The 20,407-nt window shown below is 48.3% G+C and overlaps 1 long non-coding RNA gene and 1 pseudogene across 1 annotated transcript; one reads left to right on the top strand and one right to left on the bottom strand.

Moving 5' to 3' along the window:
• Positions 1-3,258: 3,258 nt before the first annotated feature.
• On the top strand, positions 3,259-4,321 carry LOC136509225 (uncharacterized; annotated as a pseudogene).
• Positions 4,322-5,358: 1,037 nt separating this feature from the next.
• LOC136509131 (uncharacterized) lies at positions 5,359-5,904 on the bottom strand. Its single transcript, XR_010772238.1, has 2 exons — positions 5,839-5,904; positions 5,359-5,709 (listed from the first exon to the last, which is right to left on the bottom strand). It is a non-coding gene; the product is annotated as an uncharacterized lncRNA (long non-coding RNA).
• Positions 5,905-20,407: the final 14,503 nt, after the last annotated feature.

The raw sequence follows: 20,407 nt of genomic DNA on the forward strand, positions 1-20,407 counted from the left end.
CATTGGAATTGCAAATGTTTTCCTTCGTTTTTTTCCCTCTCTGCGGCCAGCCACGGTTCTTTACTTCTTTTCCCCAAATCAAATCGATCAGTGAAACAATCCCTGTACCAATGCCACACTATAATTTGCTAAAAAAACCCAATGCCACACTATAAAACATGTTAGGTTAATGGTATACCGGTATATGCATTAATACATATAACTCCATGGCCTTGTAATTTGCTATATATAGTACATACATCCGAAATGTTACGTTATATACTCTGTTCACAAATATGAGTGTGTGTGTTCTTTTTTTCTTTCATCACCGAACAGAAAAAAGAGCGGCAGTAGGATCAGAACAATAGGTTCTTCCCGCCGAGAGCTCTCAAACTGTATTATTTTTTTTGCACCGTTCTAGTTTGGAGGCAGATAAGCCGCGACCGGTCGCGCGTTTGGGGAGCGCGCGACCCGTCGTCTTCCTCCCACGACGAGTCGACGAATCCCCCGCGACGCCCCTTCTTCTTCCTCCCGCACCCCTCCGCCGCCTCCTCCTCCCTCGCTGCCGTCGTCCTCGACCTCGACCTCCTCCTCATCTAAGCCCCCGACCGCCAGCCACTGCCCCCCGCGCGCGCTAGGGCTCGCCGGAGCTTCGGCGAGCCCTAGCGCACACGGCTGCCGCCTTCTTTCCCTCCCCCCTCTCACAGGAGATCCACCATGGCCGGCGAGGTTCGAGCTTCGACCATGGGGCCCCCGCCCTCCCTGGCCCGACCGCCACGGGCACCGCCAGGGCCCCTAAACCGCCTGGCCTGCTTCCCCACCGCTGGGCCGGCCTGTCTCCCCCTGGCCGGCCGGGCCCTTCTATACCCGCCAGAGTTTGGAAGGAGATGGAGAGGAGCTCGCTGGAACCCTAGCCATCGTCGCCGTCTCCGGTGAGCTCAGGAGGAGGAGGAGGAGGCCTACCTGGCCGTCGGCGATCTGGAGCTCGTCATCTTCTTCGTCTCCGGTGAGGTCGCCAGAACCCTAGCCGCCGCCGGCGTCTTCTTCATCTCCGGCGCGGGTGTGGTTGCGGGCGCAGGAGGGGAGGGGAGGGATGAGCTCGGGGGAGGAGGCGAGCGCGAGGAAGGCGACAGGTCGCGCGCTTTCCCATCGCGTGACCCGTCGCGTAGTAGAGTTTCCGTTCTAGTTTTGATGCCGTGTTACTACGTATTGATGGTTAAAGTCGAATTTTTTAAAATTCGATGTTGTATTAGGACTTGTTTGATATAAGAGCTAATTGCTAGCTAGCTAAAGTTATCTTTAATGTATCTAAACATAAGGACTTATGGGTTGACTAATTTTTTAACTAAAACTTCAACTAGTTGTTAGACAGCTAGCTAATCAACCTCCGCTAATTTAAGCTAATTTTTAGTCCAACTAGTAACTATCCTATCTTATCCAAACAGACCCTTAGTGTTATTACTTGTTGATGGTTAAAGTTAATTTTAAGACCGTGACTTAGAGTCAAATAATATTTTTTACTCTCTTGGTTTATGAATAAATCAACTTTTAGATTTGATCTAAGTCAGACTTTTTAAAATTTAATCAACTTGTATATAAAAGAGTACTTATATCTATATTGATTTTATGTCATAAATATTATTATTTTTATACTAAATCTATCTTACAAAGTTTAGCTTCAAACAACTCAAGAAATTAATTTATTCAAGGACCACGTAGAAGTATTTTTTTTGAATAAAATAGTATAAACGTGACAATCGTATTTCTACGAGACACGCATACACCTTACCCATATAAGCACGTTCAAAAGAAGAAAAGAGTATAACGCTGGTAACATCTGTGAACTCAGTGGACATACTGCGCCAAAAGAATCTAACCAGAAAAGCTCTGTTGAGTCTGTAATTGTAATTTTTATTTAATAATATTAACAAGAAGAGCGCGTGTTTAGTTCGCGAAAAGTGCGAAATTTGGCTACTGTAGCAATTTCGTTTTTATTTGGCAATTAGTGTTCAATCATGGACTAATTAGGCTCAAATCGTTCGTCTCGCAATTTCCAACCAAACTGTGCAATTAGTTTTTATTTTCGTCTACATTTAATGCTCCATGCACGTACCGCAAGATTCGATATGACGGGTACTATAGCACTTTTTGGGAAAACTTTTCACGAACTTAAACAAGGGCAGAGTGATTATTCAGAACTTTTACAATTGCATGTGGCGACAAGAGGAGTCACGCGAGCCCGACCAACTTGTCTCACAGGTGTCGCCTTCTAACGTTCAAACTGGTGCCACCTCGTATGCTGACGCGGCAACTGCAACCATCTTTACCCTTTGTCAGTAAAGTGAGCGGCCAGCGCTGACCTTTAGCTGAAAAGCACTGCCTGCCTGCTTCTATGCTCTTCTCCTCCTCCCTCCAACACCATTCAAAAAGATGTCAGAAAAAAAAAAGACCTCCTCATTGCTCCAACCACATCTCCTGCAAATTGAAAACTACAAGTGATAAGACAAACAAATCTTCCAGCCACCACCGGTAAGCATCGCATTAAGGGCGTGTTTAGTTCCGAAAATTTTTGGCTTTTGGCTACTGTAGCACTTTCGTTGTTATTTGGCAAAAATTGTCCAATTATGGACTATTTAGGCTTAAAAGATTCGTCTCGCAATTTCTCGATGAACTGTGCAATTGGTTTTTTTTTTCGTCTACATTTAATACTCCATGCATGTGCCGCAAGATTCGATGTGACAGGGAATCTTGAAAATTTTTGGTTTTTGGGTTGGAACTAAACGGGGCCTAAGGATATTGCAAACAAAGTGCAGCCCAGATATATTCCGTGAATGATTGGTTAATCCAGCAGTTGTACCTCACACTAATTTTCCATTCTTATTTAAAATGTTTTGCTCAGCACCAGCAGTTGCAGGTAATATTCAGGCTAAGCACTGAACATTCTTATGGCCCTGTTCGGCTTATCTCATATTCGACTTGTTCGACTTCTTTTTTTCAGCTGGAACATTATTTTTCTCTCACAACAATTCAGTCGGAACAGTGTTTTTCAGTCAGTTTCAGCCAAGTTTCAGACCAGCGAATGGGGCCAATCTTTTGCTCCTAGACTTTAGCTGTATTATACATCTAATGACCCTGTATGTAATTATTAAGCATCAAACAGGTAGGACCCTTACTTTTGCTCTTAGTGCTTGTCTGATTGGCATTACTTGACACAGCAATCTCAGCTGCCAAGCATCTTACCAACCGCCATCACCATGTCATAATAACCCCATTTGCCTACCATCACTTCGATTTCAACTACAGAGACAATTAGATTAAGCCTACATCCCTTCCTCTGATCCTCTATTTCTAGTCATTTCCATTCCATCTCTGGGAATGTCAAGAGGCGGCAGATAAAGAAGTTGCAACCTCCATGACCACTCCTCATATACATCTTCCTACACAGGCTTCCATAGAGTCAGAGTCTCAGAGCTAGACAGAGAGACAGAGAGAGATTTGCAGCAATGGAAGAGTTCACATTCCCCAGCTTCCCACTGGAGCAATACAACGCCAAGAAGGTCCCATTCCCCTCAGTTCGCCTCCGCGTCGCCGTGGCTCATCGTCCCCGGCGGCGTTGTCGACACGGCCTGTGCACGAGCACGATCACCGGAGGAGCCTCTCGGCCGTGGAGCCGCAAGAAGCCGCCGGCAGCGACTACCGCCACCAGCACCAGCAGCAGCTGGGTGGCTACGACCACCACCGCCACGGCTCGGCTCGATTCGCCGTGGAGGACAAGATGGACATGCTGTGGGAGGACTTCAACGAAGAGCTCGCCCGGGCCGCGCAGCCGTGCCCGCTCACCAAGGGGACGCCGTCGTGGGCGACCGCGAAGGAGTCCTGGCTCGACGGCGACGGCTACGGCTACGAAGGCGCCTTCGAGACGCGCAAACACGCCGTCATCCGGAGGCGGAGGATGGGCCTGCTCATGATGCTCAGGCTGCTCAAGAAGCTCTTCCTGGCGCACAAGTCCGGCGCAGCCCCGTCGCGGAAGGCGCCGCCGATCTGATGCAGCTGAAAAAATCGAGTCTTTGAGTGCATGATGTGTCAGGTGTATATACGGAGGTGATCAATTGATCAATACATGCTTCGCTCGGTAGCACAGGACCAAGAACTTGGTTCAGAGCTGTCAGTGGGAGTGGCCTTTTGCTGATGAATGTTCTGTTTCTCTTGTTAGAAGTTTTTCCCATGTGTAGCTGTGTGATTGTTGAGAGTCTGATTACGCCAAAATTTTGGTTATGCCTTGTGTTTTGCTTAAAGTTTGACGAGCTGCAAGATCTTACTGAAATCAGGGCAGCTATCAGAACTCTGCATCGAACGATATTTGTAAAATCAGGCTGATTTTGCATCTTTTGTCAAGTTCTTTCCTGAGTCCTGACTGAGCCTTCATGCATATTCCAAACATACACGTAAGTAGAATGCTACTTTTGTAAATCTGCTCCTATGGTCCTACGGGGCGTAATTATGCGAAGTTCAGTCCAATTTCAATTCAACATCTTCAGCTGAAGTCCTGGAGTCATCAAGTGAACTGTGCAAATGGAAACTGAAGCACATCTAAATTAGGTTTGCTAATCACATCGCCAAATCCAAGTATAGCTTTTCTGACCAGAAATCAAGACTATCTGACTCAGGTACAGTTGCGAAAATGACCAAAAAAAAAAAAAAAAGAAAGAAAGGTGGATCCACATTTCCCAAATTCAAAATGCATTCCTAGTCACACCCTTTTCTGCTTCAGCTTTCAGCCGTTTAGATGTCGCTAACCCGTCGTAAAGAAGATTTAAAGCGGCTTTATCTAATATACAATCCTATCATTTTTCATAAAAGGATGGACCGAATAATACCGGTCCCTTTACTCAAATATAATATGTAATGCTTCATTCACTGAATCATGACATCTATCGAAGACGAGCAACAAGTTAAGGGACGGCCATGTGGAGTGGAGGTGGAGGACACACCAACAAACCGGTTGGTCCCAAGTAGACAGCAAGAATTAGTTGTGGAGAATGTCCTGAGCGTGTCAGCTTGAAGTCATCGCATCGCATACCAGTTTATACACTTCCTGGTAGTGGTAGGTATTGCATCACACAGAAACACAAGTTTCATTCCACAAGCAAAAGCCAAAAGGTTTGTTGGCTACAGACTACAGAGAGTCTTTGATAACTCATGTACGTGGCAGTACAGCACAGACACTGAATTGCTTCAACTAGGGTACTGGTCTTTCTCAGCAACCTGGAACTGGCAAAAAAAAATAAAATAAAATGCCGAGTAGTGTGACACTGAAATGACCTCACAGAGTTTGCTTATTTGAATCATATCTTACATCACAACTTTCTGCCCAAGAGATAAATTGTCATCCTAGATGTTCATCCAGATTTGATTTTATTGCCACAGAACATGGCAGGGTAAGCATTGAAATGGTATACAGAACTTTGGGGTCACTAAAATATCTCCATACGGATAATTGTAGGATACGGTAACATGGGGTTCACTTATTTAGCTGTTCAAGATAGGAACATGGGATTACATGTGTAGAGGAGCTCAAGAACTATGAAGGATACCACAGGTATACAGGAATTAGAACCGATCATTAACAAACATCTATGCTGTTCAACTCAGTACCAAACAACTCAGCGACCTAGAGCATCATTCTGCAGGTTGAGGATGTCTGCATTACTGATGCCCCTACGAGTCATCCTGTGTGAAGAAGAAACATTCTTAAATAAGACATTTTTAAATAGCATCAAAACTGAAACTTGATAAGGTAGGCTCAGGTAAACAGTAAAACAAGGCAACATGAACATGAACTGACATATTGTACAATACCTTAATCCATAAGAGAGATTGCCGTGCCCCCCCAGAGAGTCCTAAGGTAACCTAACAGAACCTGTAAAAGCAATTCTCTGTCAATTGTTTTCCAAAATCAACCTCTACATGAATCAGAAAATCGGTGCTTATAACAAAGTTATTACAAAACTTCAGAACTTTACTATAGCAAAAGAAGTTATCCATATTTGGATCTCACAGAGAGATAACATTTTTCCTGATACTCTTTTCTTTCATGCATAGAGAAAAGCAAGTGGGATTTGCTCAGCTACTGCTATCCTTGGCTGCACATGGCAGCATATGGTCAACTTGGCAATACAGTTATCTAAGAACAGGTAGCACATGATTCTGCTTGCGAAATCTGACCATCTAGAAGAAATGCCAGATAGAATCTCACCAAAGAAAGTGTCAAATTCTCCCTCAAGCTATCTTAGCTTTCAGTGTTATCATTCGCCCATATATATCAATAAGCTTTGGTTTTCAGGGCTCAGGGATGTCTACACAGATAGGCAGTGTTGTGGAAGTATCACAGAAGATATATTAATGAATTATATGCTTGGATTGGAATAGCTGATAGTTCTGACCTTAGTATATAAGTATTAACCATACATAAGCAGTGATAAACATGTTTGTTCTCAGGACAAGATAAAATATGACAACCTTTTACCAGGATAGACAACTCAAATTCATCGTATCATGCTGTTATTTGCATAAAACTAGGAGTTAGAAACCTTACCATAAGAATCAAACTTCAATTTTAAAATTCTAGTGAGAAAATGCAGAAACAGAAACAAACTGTAGTAACCACAGCATTCCTAAATGTCTTAAAACTTACTTTTATTCAATGGCTGCAGTAAACCATGTCGGTATTGTTTCATCACTTAGAAATGTTCTTAAGTAATCCGGACAAGGAACCACAGTGTGTTGACTTGTACTCGGACTGCTCACAGCATGACTGAAGTAACTGAATAACTCTCACACACCTGAAGAAATAAAACAAGCAGGAACTTCAGCGCACCAGAGTATAATCTCATATACCTAACTTAACTTCCATATAGAACATGATTCAAAAATTATATGCATGCTATCGATATTCTGTAAATGTATGCTTGCGTGTTAACACCTGACAATATCCAAAAACAGAAGTATCAAATACCACTGTTTTTTTGTACTAGTGATAAACACAATGATTAGTATTTGATAAAAAAGGTCACTCATCGTTACCTAAACGCCCCCAATGTCGACTGAAGACCCTAACGTTTATATAGGTCAAATTTCTGTTGTGCCTAAATAAACAATACAAATTTAAATCGCAGTAGTAGTGAGAAGCATATATAATCTAAACTAAAAAAAAAACAGTTCTTCGTCATTCTAATTAAATTTCACGAACGCTATAACCCCAATTGAATATTCAATCATGCCAAGACTAATCAATCTCACACAATTTGGGAAGTAAACACCAGGTCTCGAAGGACTCCAAAGCTTCTCTACTTCTCCAGGTCAACCCGTTCCTAAAACCTGAACAGCGCGCATGCATTCAGCTAAAAATACCCCACGGCCCCATCCCATCCATGGAAAGTTGGAAACGAAATCACCAACTATACATAGACCGACGAAGCAATCGAAGTCTTCGGGTTTGGGAAGACAAGGGGTGCGTACTTCCTAGAGTCGAACATGTTCTTGGAGAGGCAGGCCTGGATGTCGCACGCCTCCTTCTTGCACGGCTCCTTGCCCGGCTGCTCCATCCCCTCGCTTCCCTCCTCCTCCCGCCGCCGCCGCTGCCGGAGCACGGACCAATTCAAAGACGGCGTGGGGGTGGGTCTTCTCGCTCCTGAGTCCCTGTGCCGTGCGAGTTCACGAAGACGCTTTCGAGAGGAATCGCATCATCTGGGCCGCTTGGGCCTCACATGTGACTCCTGGACCGGCCCAAGATTGCACGTGGGCTCCGTCCGCCCGCATTGTGTTGTGGCTTGGTCCGTTGTGCAAATGATGATGCCCGTACCTTCTTTTGCCGCTCGACTCGACTAGGCCGGGGCAAATTACCGGTTACCCAATACCAGAACCCCAAACATCTAAACCTATATCCAGATTATCTAAACTCAAAATATCCTATCACAAATTCAGGATAGCAACTCTAGAAACCCAAAATTATTTTAGACAGTTCGGGTATTATGTCCCGGTATCCAAACTACCCATAAAACCTGAATTGTATTAAGACCAGTTACCCACTCCCCCACCTCACCTTGTGTCCTTGACGAGTTCACGGGCATGGCCCAACCCACCAAGGCACCAAGCATCTTATATATCAAAAAAGAAAGCGACTCTCTATCTAGCCCCTGGGGTGCTTCCCCGACCAAAACCCGAGTGCGAGTGGTGACCAATGTCACGCCTGGTGCTACTGAACTTGAAGAAGCTCTTGGACAAGAAGACACAGAAGGAGGCCACGCACCTGTAGCAGGTCCGACAACATCTAAAGAGAAGCCCAGGAGCAGCACCATGGCCCGACTGCCTAACAAGAGATTCACTGAGCCAGAATGGGCTTGATGTCGTGACCGCTATCAGCTGCGCTGCAAGAGTATCGGTTTGGCCGGTTGTATAAGAGAAACCCTTGGAGAGGAAGAGAGAATTATGTACGAACACAATTGTGAATTGCCATCTACTAAATCCTTCCTCGCTATTCCCCGTATTCTTCCTACTCCGATCCCCCTTTTCTACTTCTCCTCGATCCCTCCCTCTAACATTTGGTATCAGATACGATCGATCCTTGGTCGCTCGCTTTTCCGCATTCCATCGATCATCTTGCAAAAGCTGTAGGTCCGATTAAGATTTCTTGTGGTTAGTAGCTGCTGCCGCCAGAAATTTCTCTATAATTCCTAGGCACGCGAGTTGATTTGTGGGGAAATCTGCGATGCGAACCCTACCGCCGCCACCACCACTATACCAGTCGCCAATGTCGTCTCGACGCCATGAACCCGAAGACTAAACTTTTGATGGATGAGATGCACCGCCTATTCTCTGAGCAGACGTCCCAATTCGACAAGCGCTTCAACGACGTCGAGCTCTCCTTGGAGCATCGGATCTCTGATTCGGAGCTCCGCCAGGAGGAGCACGCCGCCAACACCGAGCGCCCCCAGGAATCCAGGATGTGCGTGTCCAGAAGATCGAGGTCGCCACGAACAACCTGCAAACGTGGCGCTTGGATACCGAAGGACTGGTGGACGATCTGCGCTTGAAGGTCACCAAACTCAACAAGCACTGGGGCCAGTCCATCCTCGACAGCTCCTCTGCGTCCGTGGGCATCTTCTCCGCCGCCCCGGCGTCCTTGGAGCAGGCTGTCCAGCGCCTATCTGCTAGTGACGTAGCTGCTCGGCTCAATGAGCACGGCGATGATCTCCATAACTGGGAGAATGAGTTTGGTGTTGTCACAACCCTATCTCATTCCCTGGTCAAGGGTATAACCTTGCCTCCTCCACCACCTCCCCTTAAGTTTCATAGCATAGCTTCTGATTTGTCTATCGCTCGCAATCGTCCACCTGAGCACGGTTCCGCTTCGTTGGAACGTACCTAAACTGAATTTTCCACAATTTACTGGTGAACATACCCGTTTGTGGATTACCGGGCTGAGAACTATTTTGACATGTATTTACGAGCTGTTTGGTTTCTCGTACAGTAACGCAAACGTAAACAATTTCATTCGCCAGCTAGTTCAAATTCATTCCCGCCGGTAACGTTCGCAGGTCAATTTCATTTACGTTTGCGTTTCCATTGGCACACCCAAACAGCTCGTTAGTTCATCCAACTAAGTGGGTTTAGGTTTCTCATATGCATTTTATTGATGCTGCTGCTCTTTGGGTACAGTCTATTGAACCTCAGTTGAAGCAGTTAGCCTGGCCTGAATTTTGTAAGATGATCCATGAATGCTTTGACAGGGATCAGCATCGGTTGCTGATCCGTCAGATGTTTCACATCCATCGGGAAACAACTGTCAAAGAGTATGTGGATCGGTTTGCAGCTTTGATTGATCAGCTCAAATCTTACAATCCTGCTACTGATCCCTTGTATATTTGGTTACTCATTTTATTGATGGGGTGCGAGATGATGTCCGTGCTGTCATAGTTATGCAACGCCCCCAAACTCTAGATACTGCCTATTCTCTGGCTATGATACGGGAGGAAGTCGCCGATCTGGGTCGAAAGAAGGATTTCAGACGTGATGGGGCTGGTTACTCCAAGTTCCTGTTCAAGCTAGCCCTGCCACTGCCCTTGTCCCCTGGACAAGACCGCCAAACCTCCAGAGCCCCCTGGAGCAAGGCCAGCACGAGCTGCTGCTGACAAGCTATGCAACCTGCGTCAGTACAGCCGCGCTCAAGGGTTGTGCTAGCAGTGCGCGGAGAAATGGCCTTGTGACCATCGCTGTCCTGCCACCATTCAGTTGAATCACCATTCAAAAGGTATGCGATCTGTTTGCTCTGCAGGATACTGATTCTGATACTGGTGAACAGTCTGAACCTCAACATGAAGAGCAGCGGTTACTGGCTATTTCTTGTGATGCTTTGGGGATACTGAAGGAACTCAACCACTGTTGTTTGATGGTGTAATGTTGGGGTAAGCTGATTCTTATCTGCTTGCTGGATTCTGGGAGTACTTCTTCCTTCTTGAGAAAGCGTGTGCTGGATCGTCTATCGCAGTTGGTAGTTCCGTCTGTTCAGTGCAAGGTGCGAGTTGCGGATGGGAGTGTGATGAGTTGTAGTGCTATAGTTCCTTAGTGTACTTGGTCCATTTCATCTTGTTAGTTTCTCAGCCCTCAAGGTTCTGGCTACACCATCTTATGACTTAATCTTGGGCATGGATTGGTTAGCATGTTTGAGTCCAATGAAAATCCACTAGAAGTGCAAATGGCTATTCCTTATGGAACTTCTTCAGTAACCTTGTATGGGCGTAATGCAACTGTGTCTGAGGAGTTGGAGAGCTCCACTTGCTTTTTGTTGACCAACAGCTTCCCTACATCTTCCTGCTGTGCCGGCTGAGATACAGTTCGTGTTGGATTCCTTTGCCAGTGTGTGTGTGCTCCTCCTATAGAATTACCTCCAGCTCGTAATTGTGATCATTGGATTCCTCTGGTTCAAGGTGCTTGGCCTGTGAACATTCGATCTTACGACTACTAGGAGTGTGCTGACGACCCTATGGTGACCGTAGGGCAAGAACGGAGCTCACCGGGGTGCAGGGGCGGAGCTAGGATTTGAGCATAGGGGGGCCGTGCAAACCGGCAACAACCATGCATGTCAAAATGTATACACACGACAAAGATGTACATAACACACAAATAAACATTTATGTTGCGATACAAAAGAAAGCAGAAAAAATTAAAAAATGAAGGGAGTTTAATTAGCCTCATGCCTCTAACCTTTACCCGATCAATCTAATTCTTTGACCGAAAAAGAATTACGGTAATAACAAGTAGTTAATCAGGGCCAAAACTAATTAGCACTAGATCCTAAATGTTAAATGGCAAACAATCGGTCACTTGTCGTTCAGCCTCGGACAAAACGGTCACTTAAATGGTAGACGATTAAACAGAAACATCATACCACTATGTAGCATTTAAATTTTAAATATTGATCAAACTCGCTAATGCCAATTAAAGATCAATTTTGAAGGATTAAACAAGAAAAAGCACTGATTTCAATTAACTAGCTAATTAGAGTGTGTGGTATGGTGACAAATTAATGTTTGATAAGCAATAAGGAAAACAAAAAGATATGGAGAAAATATTAGAAAGACCTAATTTTTATTTATCTAAAATACTATTAGATATTAATATGGAGTAAGAACAAAAAAAATATAGTACTAATAGTATCATTAACTAGCTAATTAGATAATTAAGCACCTAATTTATGGGGTGTATTATGGGAGTTATGGGAAGGTTTGGGGGTGCCGGCCCCCCCTCCCTCCGCCACTGCCAGGGTTTTCATGATACCAAACTAGCGCCTTGGCCAGGTGTCCGTGAACAGGACAGGTCCTTGGGTCCTAAGGTGGCTTGTGGGGGCAAAGATAGCGCTTTGTCCAGGCGTCCAAGGTGTGAAAATAATGCTTGGCCCAGGTGTCCATGGTATCCAAGTGAGGAATAGGCCAAGTTCTCGAGCCGACGATCCTAAGGTGCTTGTGGGGCAAAAACAGCCCTCGTCAACACGTCGATGCTACAAAAACAGCATGTTCGCTCAGGAGTCTCTAGCCTAGCTACTATGAGGTAGGGGGGAGAGGGCATATAGACAATTTAAGTGCCACCATATACCAAAAGGAAGGAACCCCAGACCTTGCCATGTGTGTACGGATGGCTGCAAAGGATTGAACCATAGGTTGGTTCAATAGATGAATGGTTGGTTAGTCCCACATGTATGAACGTATGTATGCACGAATATCAGCGAGAAAACAACTAGGATGTGCAATGAGCATGCCGATTACAGGTCACGGTAGGCAGAAACAGCTCATGGAGGAGGAAACGACAAGGTTGGGGCACACCTAGATGAGAAAATGGATTAGTCGATCCGAAAACAGGCCGCCTAAGGCGAAAATGACTCACGTTGGGCAAAAAATGGGCCACAAGAGGATAAAATGGCTATGATGGGGCAAAAGGATACGAAAACCATTAAGTGAGTCTAAAAATGGAAAATAGGAGGCGAAAAGGGCTAAAGGGAGGGCAAAAGGGGCGAAAACAGTTGAAAATGAGCCATGGTCCTAACGGGGCAGCCCGTGGTCCTCAGAGGACTGGCCTATGTGTCTGACACTTGAAACGTCCAAGGTTCGGTCCAGCTATGGCCACAACGTCTCCCGTGTGCCCCTATTCTGCCAGAACCCAAGTTTTTGAGGAAAACACCTAGGCAAACCCATATCACATGGATTTCATGTTGTCTTTCAAAATTGTGTGCCCATAAGACCAAAAAATCCCCAAAACTCCTAGGACAGGGAGATACCCCTTAGGTATGGTAGGGAGTGAGGGGTTCTGGTGGCGGAGACCTAAGTAAACAGCTGTGGAACCACTAGTTTTTTTGAAGTTTTCACTGCTCCATCAACCCTTGGCCACCCTCGTGGTACCCCGGCCGACAGCCAGCCGCGGTCAGCTTGGGTTGGCTATGGCAAGATGATGGTCCCGGGGGTGGTCGGCATGCGGCCATGACCGGCTATGGTTGGCTAATGCTGCCTGAAGCCTTGCACGAGTGGACGCATGCGTGAACCCATTGTTGGATAGGTCATAGTTGAGGAAATGCCTCCCCGGCCAGTAGGCAGCCAACCATGGCCAGCCTCGGCTAGCTGCAGCAGGCTGTCAACCCCGTGGGTGGCTAACTGTCGTAGGGTCAAAACCGCCGCAAGCATCAGAGTATGGGGTCTCTGGTGGCTCGGGTGGACTCAGGAACACAAGAATCACGCAGAGAAGAAGCAACGATTTATCCTAGTTCAGGCCAATTCGGTCCCTACGTCCAGCAGCTGATGATCCTTATACTCAAGAGCACCCAAAATCTAGGGGGGGGGTTACAACAGAGTGTAAAGGAAGATGATTTGGTAGGGGGGTTATCTCGGTGCTAATCCTAAGGTTGCCTCGCCACCGGTGGAGTCTCCCCCTCGTCAGAGAGGAAGGAGACGGCGGGATGCGGTGGTGGAGCGGCTCTTAGTGCCCCTCTCTGGGTTGACTTGCTCTCGGTGCAGAGCGGAGGCAGATGGAATGGAGTGAAGTGTCTGGTGATCGAACTAGGATCCTCCCCCCTCTAGGTCCTGACCTTATCCCTTATGTAACAAGATAGGTCAGGTACAAGATGGTTTGGGGGTTCTAGTGTATGGTCTACGTGCGTCGGAGTCCAAGAGGGGCTTGCCAGTGGTGCGCCATGGACCAGTCGAGGTGTCTTGGAGCCAAAGAAGCCTTGGCATCGTCTGGTTGCTCTGTTCTAACACTCTACGTGTTAGAGGGTGTCGCCTTGGACCGGCCTCCCCCAGGTAAGACCTTTTGAAGTCTTCTTGGTGGCGAAGGAGGTCGGCTCCATGGGTTGACGGGCGGGCCCGAAAGCCCCCGAGCCCTCGAAGGCCATGGGAAGCTTTGTCTTCTTGTGTCATGCCCCTGAACATGATCCCTATCAGAGGAGCAGTTGGCAGGGGCACAGCCTTGGGAGTGATGCCAGGGAGCCCCCATGCATTGGTAGCCTGGGGCTTGTCTTCTTGCGCTCGAGCCTTGGCTGGCATCGTTAGCCAGGCAAGAGCCAAGGACCAGGCTTGGTCGTGCCATAGATTAGGAGCCCAGGGCTTGGAGTAAGCCCCTCGAGTCCCAAGCAGAGCTATGGTCGAGTCAGGCTAGGATGGATCTCTTCTCCAGAGGGTGTGCATGAGTGTGCCCAATGGGCATACCCCCGAGCCCCCGAGCAACCCTTGAAGGGGTCGGTCGGGGGTCTCCTTCGTTCGGGAACCATTGAACCCGAGACTTAACATACCTGTATGTTAGGATCTCGCCTAGGAGCCCCTAAGCCCTTTGTGGCCTCACCTAGTGTGATGGCGACGAAGGGCTAAATTCGATCTTCTGGTGATCGAACCCTCCTTGGTAGGGACGACTTCCGTATGGTGAGAATGATGTGCCCTGCTTGGGGCCTTCTTTTCCGATGTGATGGATGGTGCTCGGCTATCGAGGCTAAGCGAAGATGATGCTGATCCCTTCGTGAGTCCATGTCGCATGGGTCTTTGACTTGAGTGAGAGCTCGGTGGACTCATTTAGGAGTCATCCGACTGTAGGCCTAGAGCCTACCATGGGCCGGGTGATCTAGAGCAGCCGAGCTCTGGCTTGGAGCCATCTAATCATCTGGAGCTCCATGCCCTTTCGAGGGCTATGATAATAGGTCCCTGGTCCTCTCAAGCTAGCCTTATAGGGCCGACCCTCTATAGCCATAGATCAGGGGAAGTGGGAGTGCGCTGAGGCTCAGACGGAGGCCCTCGTTGGACCCACTACTCAGCGGCTCCTGACCCAACTTCCGAGGAGTTGGTTGGTTTTTGGGGGATGCACCACCCGAGCGCCCATTGATGGGGGGTTGGGCTACTCTGCCTGGGGAGCTGGCGCATCCCCTAAGGCCATTATGGCCTTGAAGTCTTCATGGGCTCTGTCGAGCCTTGAGCTCAGGGCTGATGTTCCCTCGGTGGGCTAGGGCTACCATGACAATAGCCTCGTTGGCCAAGATTGCCACGCCCATGCTACTAGCGGGTAAGTCCATGAGAACTCCAAATTTATGGTCGTTCGATGCCTTGGTCATGTCCCCCAAAGGGGAGATCCTCGGCTTCCTGACCAAGCCACTCAGTATAGTTCCCGAGCCCTGTCTGTCAATACTCGGGGGCTCGCTGCCTCCCTCATTGGGTCACCACGAGCGGCTCAAGTCAGTACTCGGACATCGTTCATCACAATGGTCAGGGGTGCTTCTGGGCTGCCCTTAGGCTATAGCCGTGTGGGCTCGCCTCCCGAACGTCCCTCACACTTTTAGTTGCATCAGGGCGACCTTGAAGCCTAGTGGGCCAGCCCTGAACCCTCGACGATGCCCCTTCTAGGGCCCCCCCTGGACCGACATGCCATGGGGTGGAATGATCTGATGAAGGATTAGGAGATAGGCAGATAACCGCAAAGAAAAATGGATAGACACAAGAGAGGGGAAAGAGGACATAGTTGGTAATGTGATGGCCGGGGCCATGCCGTTAGCACCTTGTCGATCTTTCGCCTGCTCCACCTGCTCCATCCATTCCGTCCTTACCTCACTCGGGGGCCTTCTACAATGGTCCTACTTTAGAAAAGGTCAGCAAGGGGTTAGCTCAGTCGATCCTATGGTGCGGCCAAGCCATCGCTAGGATAGCTTGGGTCAAGGAAGATAGCAAATAGAGCAAATAGAGGCAATCAAAATAAGAGGGTCGGGAGGATGGGACTTATCTTGGTTTTTGTTGTTGGAGAGGTAGGCCAGCGAGGGAGGTCGGTTGGCGGGCCTTGGCTCAGGATGCATCACTTCTAGGCGGATGGCTCGGCGATGGCCTTCCCTCATGGGGAAAGGTTGGGACTCACCTCGATTAGGTCAGCCCTCGTCTGGGGAGCTGAGCGCCTAGATGGAGGGGCCAGCTAAGCCACCGCTGCCATCAGAGGTCTTGACCGCCTTGCCAATGCTTGGTTAGTCTAGCACCACCGCCGTCTTGGTCGCTTCCTCCACCGTCTTGGTCGCTTCCTCCGCCTAGCGCCCTTCCTACATCGTGGCTAGGGCCATCAGGAGCATAGGGGTCGATGAGTGCAGCTGCTTGGATGACATAGTCTTGCTCATAGTAGTAGGCTTGCTCGAAGCTACCCTCGACGGTGATGAGCCCTTTCAGGCCAGGCATCTTGAGCTTGAGGTAGGTGTAGTTGGGAACGGACCATGAACTTGGCGAAGAATGATCGATCAAGGAGGGCATGGTAGACACCGGGGAAGTCGATGACCTCGAAGGTGAGTGGCTCCTTACGGAAGTTGTCCGGCTAGCCGAAGGTGACATTGAGCTAGATGTGCCCGAGGGGCATAGCTTCCTTCCCTGGCATAATCCCATAGAATGGCACCTTGATGGGGCGTAGGCTGCTCTGAGTGATGCCCATCTTGTTGAGGGTGCTGGCATAGAGTATGTTGAGGCCACTGCCCCCATCCATTAGCATCTTGGTGAGGTGCATGGTGCCCATGATCGGGCTGACCATGAGTGGGTAGCACCCTAGATGAGGGACGTGATCGGGGTGATACTCTTGATTAAAGGTTATGGCTGTCTAGGACCATCAGAGCCATGTCGAGGCAGCAAGGGTGTGAACGGCATCCACCTCTTGCTCAGTGATGCGGCGCTACTGGTGGGATTCATACGCCTAGGAGCCCCCAAAGATCATGAGATAGCACTTGGTCTCGGGAACTCATTGTCTTCCTCCTAGGCACTGTCCGCCGGGTCATCAGCCTTCAGGGTAGGCTTCTAGGCCTTGCCCTATTGGTCGAGGGTGCTACGGATGTAGCCCTTCATGGTAGTGTAGTCCTTGAGAAGGTGCTTCGCCTGCCCCCCGTCGAATGGGTAGGGGGACCCAAGCACCTTCTCGAAGTGTTCTGGTAGTGCAGCGTGCCTACGGGGCTGATGTCTGGCGGCGTGGTTGACCACAGTGACCATCTCCTCCCTGTGGCGCTTTTGATCCTTGTTCTACCTATCACGGTGTTGCTGGGACAAGGCAAGATCATCAGCACCATCACCACCACTGAGGTGGCCGATGACCTTGGCTTTCCCGCTGAAGTTGGCCTAGACGGCCTCCTCACCGAAGGCGTACTAGGTGGCGATGTCTAGGAGCTCCCACATCATGCATAGGGCCTCATGGCTTAGCATGTGGATGAGCACCTAGCAGGTCATGCCACAGATGAAGGCGTTGATCACGTTGGGGTTAGTGATGATTGGGAGCTCATTGTGCTTCTTTGAGAAAAACTAAATGTACTCTCAGAGGGTCTCATCGGCCCTCTGCTTGTAGTTGTAGAGATCCCAAGAGTTCCCCGGGTGGGTGGAGGTACCCTAGAAGTGGCCAATGAAGACAGCATGAAGATTGCCCCAGCAGCAAATGCTGTCGGGCTTGAGCTGCTCGAGCCAAGCTCTAGTTGAGCTTGATAGAAGTAGAGGAAGGTATTGGATGGTGAAGTCATCGTCTAACCTCCTGCCCTTCATGGTGAGGTGGTAGTCCTCTAGCCAATGGTTTGGGTTGGTCTCGCCATCGTACCTGGAGATGTGTGTCAGGTGGCCAAAAACACCTAGGGTAGGGGGCTGCCTGGATCGCTGCCCTGAATGCTAGGGGGCCGAAGTGATCTGGGATGGGCCCCCACCTTGTTGCTCAGGGGTACAGGGACTACACCTAAGCATGGCGCCTGGTCCTCGATGGTGTCACGGACGTTGCGGTAGTTGCAGTCATCGCCGATCTGGTGCTGCGTGGGGGACACCGAGGATAAAGATCACGTCTTTGCTCCTATCGAGGCTTGGTGCCCTGGGTCCTCGTCCGGTCGAAAACTATTGCCATAGGTGTCGCCACTACTCCCCGCCGCCTATGGGGTGTGTGAAAGGTCCTTGTTTGGTTTTGGTAATTGAGTGACAACCTAGATGGACTAATATGTGTTTATGTGAGATACACAGGTGATTAGTCCACAAGTACATGTGTGTGAGCAACATATGCCATGATAGTGAAGATGTCTTGGATATGTTGTAAGGCTCACACATGTGATGAAGGAGCTCATTGCATATGAGACATGACATTAAGTCATGTGACTAAGGTGGAGAAGATCAAGATAAGACTTGGCTTGATGGACCGGTTGCAAGCAGTGAAAGGCAAGTTGGAGGCTTTGGAGCGATGGACCATTTGGCGGTGAAGCTTGAGCAAGACTTGATGCTGATGGACGAAGGCAATGGTGAAAAGCAAGTGAGGTCAAGATCGATGAACCAATATGGTCACGTGATGGATATGAAGTGGATCATATCATTTGGTGATTGGTTGGTGCATGTGTTGCATCAACAATGGAGGAGTTGGAATGGAATGCATAAGGCAAAGGTATAACCTAGGGCATTTCATTTCACCGATCATAGGTTGTGTAGAGAAGTGCTTGACCTAGGTTTAGGATGGATGGTTGTACTATCAAGAGGGTCAAACTTGTTTGCATATCAGGTCATCTAGTGCCACTTGAGTGATCTAACTTTACATCATTGCTAGGATTGAGTGGTGCGGCAAGTTGAGTGGTTAACTCTTTGAAAAATATTTATGAAAAGCTAACACACATGCACAAGGTGTTGTACACTTGGTGGTGTTGGCACATTTGCAAAGGAGAAGAAGTTGGTGAAGAAAAGGAGTTGAATGCACTGGTCATGGGGTGACCAGACGTGTCTGACATGAGGATCGGATGCGTCCGGTATCTAACCTAGGCGGTAGTATTCTCGACGTGACTGAACACGTCTGGTATTTTGACCAGGTGCGGGTAGAATTGCCAAGGTGACCGGACTCTAGCTCGTAGTAGTGACCGGATGCTGAGCAATCACTGTTTAGCATTAGGTCGTGATGACGTGGGCACAGGTGTTGGTCCAGAGAGGACCAGACATAGGGGTGCATCTGGTCAGCCATACTGGATGTGTCCGTTCACAGTTGAGCGGCTCTGGGAGCTCTATAGACTCGACCGAACGCTGCCCCTCCTGCGTCCGATCACTTCGCTGTAGTGCGTCTAATGCATCGCATCAGAGTATGTCAGAGAGGGCCATTGGGCGGCAATGGCTACTTCATTTGAATGGGACACATGGCTAGTCAAGCAGTGACCAGACGCAGCGACCGGACATGTCTGGTCGCCACACCTGGACGCAGTCTGGTGCACACGACCTGCGCGTTCGGTCGTCCCAAAATCTGCCCAGTAAAGGGGTAACGACTATTTTAGCCTTTGGGGCTATAAATAGAAGTGTTGGTCGGCCTTTGGCCAAGAGCTGAGCACCCTTGAGCCTTGGTGGCTTGTGTAGGTGTGCTTGGGAGCCCTCTAACTCACTTTGAGCTTGATAGTGTTCATCCGATCGAGTGAGTAAGTGATTCTAGTGTGATTGCATCATGAGGTTGCATCGAGTGGCACTAGGTGATCGAGTTGCAAGCCGGTGGTGCTTGTGACTCTAGGAGGTTGCCACCTCCTAGACGGCTTGGTGGTGGTCTCCATTGAAGCATGCAAAGAAGATTGTGTGGTGCTCTAGAGAAGTGATTGTGAGGGGGATTGTGCTCACCCCATAGGAGCCACGAAGAGCAACTCTAGTAGAGCGAGACGCGAAGGGCGACAAGTGGTCTGGCTAGGTCAAGTGCTAGAGCTTGTGGTAAGCACTCCACATGGGCGATTGTGACTTGCGGGTCACCACTAGCAAGAGGACCGATGACAACCATAGATCTTGTCTCAACAGGGACTAGCGTGTTGGGAAGCACGTGAACCTTAGGATAAAAATCATCGTGTCATCCTTATATTCCCGTTGGTTTGCATTCTTGTTACATAAGCTTGTATTTACTTCATTTACATTGTGCTTGTGTAGTTGCTCTTATAATTAGTTAGCTTGTGTAGCTTGCTAGTTACCTTCTTGCTTGTGTAGCATAGAAGTAGCTCCCTTGCATGACTAATTCGGTTTGAGTAACCTTGTTAGTTACATTGCTTAGTTTGTGTAGCTAAGAAATTTGCACTCTATAATTTGGCTTGTGTAGCCTATTGAGCATTGCTAGTGAGCTTAGGTGGCTTTATGCTTTTGCTTACTAACATGTGTAGGAGCTCCCTCATTGCTTGAAGTACTAGTGGCATAAGTTTGTGTGACCTTGCTTCTAGAATTGGTTAGGTGAGCTCTAACTAGCCCGACACCTTTGTTGTCTAATTAGGATCTTTATAAGGTACTTGTGAACTTCGATAGAGGGGTGTAGTCTTGGCTAGATCAATTATTTTAATTATGTATTTGTTTCGGTTAGCCGACGTGATTAAATTTAGAAAGGACTATTCACCCCCCTCTAGTCCGTCATCTCGATCCCTACACGTGGT

Source organism: Miscanthus floridulus, chromosome 15, assembly GCF_019320115.1.
Source record: "Miscanthus floridulus cultivar M001 chromosome 15, ASM1932011v1, whole genome shotgun sequence".
Lineage (NCBI taxonomy): Eukaryota > Viridiplantae > Streptophyta > Magnoliopsida > Poales > Poaceae > Miscanthus > Miscanthus floridulus.